The 9,028-nt window shown below is 32.5% G+C and overlaps 1 long non-coding RNA gene across 1 annotated transcript; it reads left to right on the top strand.

The window, feature by feature from the left end:
• The first annotated feature begins 315 nt into the window (after nucleotides 1–315).
• Nucleotides 316–1,560, top strand: LOC130995315 (uncharacterized). The gene is made up of 3 exons (XR_009092121.1): nucleotides 316–356; nucleotides 426–483; nucleotides 1,179–1,560. It is a non-coding gene; the product is annotated as an uncharacterized LOC130995315 (long non-coding RNA).
• Nucleotides 1,561–9,028: the final 7,468 nt, after the last annotated feature.

Raw genomic sequence — 9,028 nt, 5'->3', positions numbered from 1 at the left:
TGCCGACCCGTAGTTTTTGAATATATGGCGTTAATACCGACGGAAAAATCGCCGCCGGTACAAATATCGGCGCCGGTAAATGTCAATAATTTTTTTTTTTTAATATATCAATAGCGGTGGCAATTTACTGCCGGTGATTAACGGCGGCAAGATTACCGCCGGTAATTGGAGATGGGGGTCGGCCATTAGCGGCGGGAATGTGCCGCCGCTAATTTTAAGCCCAAATTCGGGCTTCCAGCCCTAACTGGAACCAGAACAGATCAGCCCCCCCCCCCCAGCCTCCCTGTTGTCGCTGCCGCCCGCTCCCTGCCGCTAGCTGCTCGCCGTCGCCGGTCGCCGCCGTCGCCTCCGTCAAGGTAAGCCCCTCATTTCCTTCTCTCTCTCTCTCTCTCACCCTTTCTTCATCTTTCTCCTCCTAATTTCAGGCCAATCCTGCCGCCTCACCGCTCCTGCCACCGCACGGTTCCGCTGTCGACTCCCATGGTACACTCTCGTTTTTAATAGACTTTTATTTATTTGTTTATTTATTTATTATTTATTTGTTTGATTAAAATTAACTTAACTCTAATTAATTTATAGAATGTTTAAAGTATGATTAATTGAAATTAATTTGTTAGTTAGATTAATTTTAAATTGATTTAACTATAATTACTTTATATGATGTTTAAAGTATGATTAATTGAAATTAATTTGTTAATTAGATTAATTTTAAATTGATTTACTATTATTTTGTTATATGAAGTATGCTAATATAAATTGATTTACTGTTTCGGATGAAATGATATGTTAATTAGATTAATTTTAAATTGATTTATTGTTTCGGATGAAATTTGTTAATTAGATTAATTTTAAATTGATTTACTGTTTCGGATGAAATGATATGTTATTATATATTGTGGGATAGATTTAATCAATTTCTTAAGGATCTTCTCCCAACAAATGATTGTGTTTGATTTTATTACCTTATTTTTTTATTGTTTTATATGTTATTTTATTATTGTTTCGACATTGGGGGGCCGGGTAGACCTAGTATAGGTTTAGTAAATTAGGACCACTATGGTCACTATAGTTGCTGGTAGAGTCGAGCACTTGGTAGTTAGGATAGTGCGGTTATGCTGTCGAAATTTTCTTAGATTCAAGTAATTTATTGTATTTGATTTATTTTTATTTTCAATTAGAATTTGCAAGAATGAGTGATAATAGATCGTGGATGTACGCGAGATACAATGATCGTGCTGCATTTGAAACGGGACTTGAGAGTTTCCTCGAGTTTGCGATAAATCAAACAGCGTATACAGATGGAATTGGTAACATTAGGTGCCCGTGTAGGAAGTGTAAGAATAAAGTCTTTGCATCTGTACCTACAGTCAGAGAACATGTTACTAGGCGTGGATTTGTCCACAATTACACGAACTGGTGTTATCAAGGGGAAGCACCAGTGTATATGCCAGCAGAACATACTATAATGGATGAGGATGATGGGTCATACAGTAATTACCAAAGGATGGTGCATGATCATGCTGGACCTAGTAATTATCAAGATCCTCCAAATCTTGATGAGCCGCCTAATCCTGACGCTCAACAAATTTATGACATGTTGAACGCAGCCGATAATCCTCTATACCCTTCCTGTGACACTTACTCACAGTTATCCTGGATGACACAGATGATGAGCATAAAGGTTGAAAATCATATGTGGGTCTAGAAGGCCCAAAGGCAAATCAGTGGCGCAGATTAGGGCCGATTGTGCTAGGCGCGACGGGAGGATCCTCTTTCAGAGGAATACTGATGGGTAAGTATTTTTATTTAAATCATTATTTGTCTATATCAAATAATTCTTTAAATTATTTTGATATACTGGTACAATAAGTTGATCGAGCCCCCGGGGATCTCCACCAATTGCACGAACTCGTTTAAGAGGATTTCGAACCCAGGCGGGTACACGTGGAAGTTAACTCCGCCAACGGTGCAGGAGTTGTATTTTGAGGAATTCAAGGTAAATGAATTTCTACTATATATAAATTTATCATTATATATTGTTAAAATGTTATATTAATTTAACCAATATATTCAACAGAAAGAGTTTGCTTGGAACCCTGATGATGAGGCTGATGTGAAAAAATGTGGTTAGACAAGGCCCGCAAAAGGTACAGTGACAACATGAGCGAGTATAAGAGACAGCTCAAGGAGAAGACCGAGGCAGGGAAGATGATGGAGACACCGCTGGGCATGTCCGACACCTTTTGGACAGGACTCAAGGCATACTGGGATCAAGATGAGGTTAAGGCCGTTTCTAGGCGCGCACGTGAGAACTGATACTCTGAGCCCGATGGAGTTGGTACAGGGATCAGTCGGCACGTTGGAGGGTCTCAGTCGAATCGTATTCTGCAGCAGAGTCTGGTTAGTAATTATCGATTAAGTATTTATCTAATAAATATAAATATTAATATATATATATATATATATATATATAATATTAAGTAATAAATACTTAATATTATACATATATATTTATAATAAATATATATATATATATGAATATATATTAAGTATTTATCTAATAAATATAATCGCCGCCCGAGAAAATATACCGGCGGTAGAGCCGCCGCCAATCTCTGGCGGCTGAGCTTCGCCGCCGGCAATCACATCTCCGACGAGATTATTACCGGCGGCAGAGGGCCGCCGGTAATGGAATCGCCGGCGGCCGCTCCTTTTTTACCGGCGGTAATCGCCGCCGGTAATTCCTTATTTTTTTGTAGTGTCTTTTCGTTTTTCTTTTGCATAACTTTCTTATTTTAGACCAAAATCATACCTGCGTGCATGTCCAGAATGAATAGACGAGGTATTTCATGTAGTTGTCTGTATGATACGGACCATTTATATATTTTAATAAGATATTTGTAAGTGTCTTATTAAATACTCCAATGTATGTAACTTTTTTATCAATGAAATTTATAAAGATAATGAAACTATATTTAAGTTATTGACTTCTTAATTGAACAATATAATTAATACTCTCTTCGTCCAAAAAAAAATTCCTAGAAGAGGACGAAACGAGTTTTAATAAAAATAGTTATTGTGTTGTAAGTGGATAAATGGTCTCACTTAAAAGCAAATTAATAATGATAATTAATTATATCATGAATGGAGAAATGAACCTACTATTTTTGGATAAAAATGAATTATTTATTGTGAAGGAAGGAAATATACTTTTTGAGTGTGTTCATAATGTTCTGGACTTTACGTGTACAGTACTAATTTAATTTGTATGTGTCACTAGAAATTCCTCTATTGCAATAGTTGTGTTGAAGTTTCAAAGCAATAACTAACTAGATACACTTTTTGAAAGAAAAAAAGAAGAAGATGTTTTTGACAAATTGAAATGTGAAAACTGAAAAGCATATGAAATATTTTGAATCAATTCCAATAACAAAATGGAAGCACGTTCATGAACAATATATGTAAACATGATTTTAGGTCTATAAATTATCTAAATTAATTATATATATAAAAAATGGGACACGTTTATAGAAATAAGAGATTTCGAAGAAAATAAAATTTTTCCCTCAAAAAAAAAAAGAAAATAAAATTTCACTCGGTCGCTGCTCGACTCCAATACAATTGCTTTTTATTTTTTTCATCTAAAAATTTTTGTCTAAAAAATCACAACTTTTAGGCTACTTTGCAATTACAATATAATTTCATAATTATTTCAATTACAATTTACAACACTATGCTCAACAATTTTGTAATTACAACGTGCTCAATTTTCTTTTCCTGCTGGTAAAATTGAAGATTGTATATTGGTGTTCAACTAGAATTGAATATATATATATATATATATATATATATATATATATATATATGTGTGTGTGTGTGTGTGTGTGTGTGTGTGTGTATGGATGAAATTCTCGACGTTGTCAAGTTTGAAAACAATTGCTTCATGGAACCCTAATAGACAACTCAACCAAAGCTCGCTATAATTTATTTGAGTGTACAACTCAAATAGGGGCGGCTCTAGGAATATTTATCGTTAAGGGGGCTGAACTTGTTAAGTATGAAGATTGAAAGTATTTGTATGGGGGTTCGGGGCTCTAAGCCAAAAAAATTTGGGCAGCCCATATAGTTTGTTTTCGTGTTTTTTTTTTTTTTTGGATCAAGATTGTTTTCGTGTTTAATTAAGTAGAATTTTAATAGGTTTAGAACTAGACTTCAGTCACTTACTATAATAAATAACTATTCTCATTTTATTTATTCATGTATATTGAAAGCACATAAAATGCTATATCTATGCTTTTTTGAAAAACTTGTTTCATTTTTTACAAAAATAAACTAAATTTCATTATTAATTAATAGTTCATAATTTTACTTTAGAATTGATTCAAATTCGGCATTAATGAAAATTGACTAAAAATGAAAACAAATAAAAATAACATGATTTAACAAATTAATATATACAACAAACTACCATAAAATGTTAAGCAATTAATTTGAATGCTATTATCCTTTTTTTTGAAAAACAATTGAACATTTTCCATTTGGAAAAGATAGAAAGAGAGGCATCGATCGATCTCTCGAGATAGAGGTTAGAGATGCATTTACACCGTTACATCATACTTATCTTTATTAATATCTATCAACTCATGTAAGTTCATTAATTTGAATTATTCTTAAAAGCAAATACTTTGACACGTCGTTAATAAAAATGAAGTATTCCACCAAAACCAAAAAAAAAGTCTGAAAAATGCCCAAAACTTTAGTGGGGGGATTGATCTCTACCTTTTTCACGAAACTATTATGCATTTGTCACTTCAAAGACTAGTAAAACTTCAACTTCTCAAGATTCTACACAAATCTTACAGCACGAATAAAAATCAACACAGTGCCTGAAAATTTATCCACATCTCTTTATCAGCTTTTCTTGAGAATCACTTCCACAAACTATGTGATTGTGAATCTTGAATCGAGCGCACTGCATCAAATTCAAAATGATAAGGAAAAGTAAAGGAATTGAAGATAAGTTCTTGAGAATAAAAAATAAAAAAATATTCTTACGTGTTAATACAAGTAATCTAATTTTGTATTGTGTGCGCGCGAGGAACATTCTAACCAATATGACAAAATGCATGTGAGTGAATGTCGCAGAATCTAGTGTTGGAAAATTGTGACACTATTGTATAGTGACAAATTTCTTTGTTCATGATGCATATATGCACATTCAAAATTGAGGCCCAACGGTGAACCCCATTTATTTATAATTAATATTAATTTAATTTTTCTAAATGATCAGTGGATTTTATACTATGTTTTTAATTAATTTTATATATTTTGTAATTTTATATGGTTGATTTGTGTCCAAATTATCCCGAGAAAATTATATTACTTGGCATTTATTGTTGTTTAATGTCATGCTCATTATGTCCACAAAAAATAGTCCTACAAGAGGACAACACGAATTTTAATGAAAATGATTTAGTTTATTGTGAGGGGAGAAAGGATACAACTTAAAAGGTAGTATTAATAATGATAATTAATTGTATTGTGAATGGCGAATATGATCCACCATTTAATAGTAGATAGTTTTCAAAAATAGGAAATGACTAACTATTGTGGACATTCCAAAATGACAAAAATTGACTATCTTTTGTGGACGCGCGGAGGGAGTAGTTATTATTCGTGTATGAGATTTTTTTATATACTAAGTGAGTTTTTTCATATGGGTTAATGGTAGCTTTTAGTTTATCCACTCTCAAAGATAAAAAAATAATAAATACCCACTATAAATAAATTAATACTATAAAAACTATCAATTTTAAATTTAAAATGACAAATTAAGTTGTCTTTACTTAAATTGCGAACTTTGCTCACATATGCTCGACCACTGCGAGTCGAATATGTCGAGCATTACTGCATTTGTAGTAAATAAATTAATATTCGACCTCTGTGAGTTAAGTATTAGTGATAAATGTATCAATTAATGCCCGATATACTTGACCACTAAGGATGCGTTCTCTTTGTTTGTAAATTTATTATGAGAAAATGAGGGATAAACAAAATTTCACCCTTTAAATTCTTTTTTTCTTTTTCCTCATTTCCTACAAAATACAATTTGACCCTTCCTTTTCACTCAAAGGAGAGATAATTTTGGGAGGGTATTATTATCCCTGCTTTGTAAATTATCCCTCCTTTGTAGTGAAAAAGAAGGGTCAAATTGTATTTTGTAGGAAATGAGGGAAAAGAAAAAAAGAATTTAAAGGGTGAAATTTTGTTTATCCCTCATTTTCTCCTGATAAATTTACAACCAAAGAGAACGCACTATAAGAGTTGAATAATCGAGCATTAGTGATCGAGTATTCTTTTAAAATGCACTAATACTCTATATATTCGACCATTGCGAGTCGAACATTCGAACACCAATACAAAATACACTAATATTTAGTATAAGGATAAAAAAAATCCTAAATAAATATAATTTATATACTTTATAAAATATGAATATTTTTTAGATTTTGTCTTTTAAAATGGATAGATACCATTTTCACCATGAAACCTTCTTAGCAATTTGAGAAACTTGAATATATATTTTTTAATTATTATTATTAATTCCTTCCGCAAATCAACTAATTAATTGTTCCACCAACTTTTCCATTAAATAAATTTTTTAGGCTTAGAGATCATAATTGCAGCAAAACTTTCATCCAAGTAACTGGGGTCAAAAGAATGTTATTGGATAAGAAATTCATATTCATGCATGCATGTATTTTTCTAGGATATCCAATTTGCTTTATTCAAAGATTTAAAGTTTGTATTATCATTTCAAAATCAACTTTTACACTTTTTTAATATGTAGAGATTGTTGAATGGGATGAATTTTTAAATAGGATTACAAGCAAAAAAAAGATTTTGGCATCACTGGAATAGATATGCAGTCCCCATCAAATCACTGAAAATTTAAAGTTGTGACCAAACATAAAACTAAAGAAATAAAAGATGCAGCAAGGACAAATGGTTGGTAAACTTCATCTTTTAAAAAGCAACTTTTTTCCGATTGTAAATACGCGTGTTTATAATTAATTACTTATTTTGAGGCCTTTTTTAGAAAAAAAAGATTTTGAGAGCTTGTATTAGTTAAAGAAAAACTATGCATTTTGGGATTTATAACTGTGTTGAATAGTCTTCAATATTTATTCATCTTTACTGACAATTTTACATGAACTTAGATAATTGGTGAGTTGGCAGTTGGCACTTTACTAAAATGGATAACATGAAATGGAGACAGTTTTTACTTTTTACGGGTTGATAGTTAACCTCCCACACAAGAAGGATCAATTTGGGACTTTAATTTATAAATCATAATCTTTTTGGTAATTTAAATAGTAGAGTATATCTTAAATGAGAAAATACCTAAAAATGACACCGTTTTTTTAACTCTTTTTCAATAATTTCACGTCTTTTAATATTTATCAAAACACAGTATTTTAACATTTATTTTAAATAATTTACAAAGCCTATTTTCAGCATTGAAATATCTATGTAGCTAGTTATATGCCCGACCACATCCTCATAAAAAATGATGTGATCATTCATCATGAGGATGTGGCAAGCTGTCAAACTTTGCGGGCCGGGCTGGCCTGGCCCAACCCAGCGGGCCTACGCAATTTTTTGGGCCGGGTCAGGTCGGCCCAAAATTTCAGCGGGCCTTGAACATTGAAGCCCAGTCCGATCCTATACGGGCCGCCGGGCGGGTCGGGCCAAAACGGGCCAAAATTTGATAAGTTAATATATATATATATATATATATATATATATATATTCATATTTAGTTCCAAAAATTAATAAATTAAATCAAATTTAAAGAAAAAAATTGAAGACAAATTCGATAAAACAAAAAGGGCCATAAACAATCTACATCTAAATTACGTAATTGACTAAAATTAAATATAAACAAATATGACTAAAACTAAATGTAAACAATATGAATACAAGTAAAAAACAAAAACTAATTGCAAAAACAACAAAAACTGAAAACGATTTATTCACAAATTAATTAATACAGTAATCAAATCAACTGGAATCAAATAACAACCACAAAAAATAAATAAATCTTTCAAGTAAAAAATAATTTAATATTGATTGTTGATTGCTAATTTAAATTCTAAGTTAGACTTCGACTCATCATTGTCATTAATTGAAGAAATGGACTTAGATTGGGTTGGGTCCATTGGAATTTGGGAGGAGATATAAATTTTTGAAATTTTCACCTTCTATATTGAAGGGCCGATTTAGGCCCGAAAGCCCGGCGGGCTTTTTGGCCTGCGGGCCGGGTGACCCGGCGGGCCGCATGGGCCGGGCCAGGGAGGCCCAAGTTTTTTTGGGCCTTGAAAATCCTAGCCCAGCCCGGCCAAAACTACAGGCGGGCCGGACGGGCCCATCGGGCCGAGCCATTTTCGGCCCATTTTGACAACCCTAGGCAAGAGTAGATGTTCAATTTCATGTCATTCCCATGTAAATATCTCGGTGCGTGAAAATTGTCCTCGTGATATTATTGAAAAAATGTTGATTCCTTGTGTAATAGTAATATGACAAGATTAGTTGAACTATTATTGAAAAAATGTTGATTCCTTGTGTACTAGTTTGATAAAAATAAATAAAAAAATAGAAAAGCATGACATTATCATAAAAAAATTGGATCATTTTTTGTTAATTTTTTCTATTGTAAACTATATATCACTCTTTTCTTTCTTTCTTTCTTTCTTTTGCTATGAATTATCAATTCCCAAATTATAGAAATCTATTATCCGACATATTTTTGGGTATTGGAAAGAGTTGTTGCAAATTTTACATGTCCCTTGCATTAAAGAAAAGGCAGTATGTTGCTATATGAAGTGATGACGTTTCTTCAACAAGGAAATTAAGGAGAGCAGCAGCAACAACTGTTTGTCCGATTTCAATTGCAATTGAGATTGTGGGTTGGCTCTCGTCCACTCAACTCATGTGATTAACGTATTAATTGGTCAAAGTCGATAGT

The sequence above is a fragment of the Salvia miltiorrhiza genome, chromosome 7, assembly GCF_028751815.1.
Source record: "Salvia miltiorrhiza cultivar Shanhuang (shh) chromosome 7, IMPLAD_Smil_shh, whole genome shotgun sequence".
In the NCBI taxonomy this organism is placed as follows: Eukaryota; Viridiplantae; Streptophyta; class Magnoliopsida; order Lamiales; family Lamiaceae; genus Salvia; species Salvia miltiorrhiza.
The sequence above is the reverse complement of the archived record's forward strand: the minus strand, read 5'-3'. Positions and strand labels throughout refer to the sequence as shown.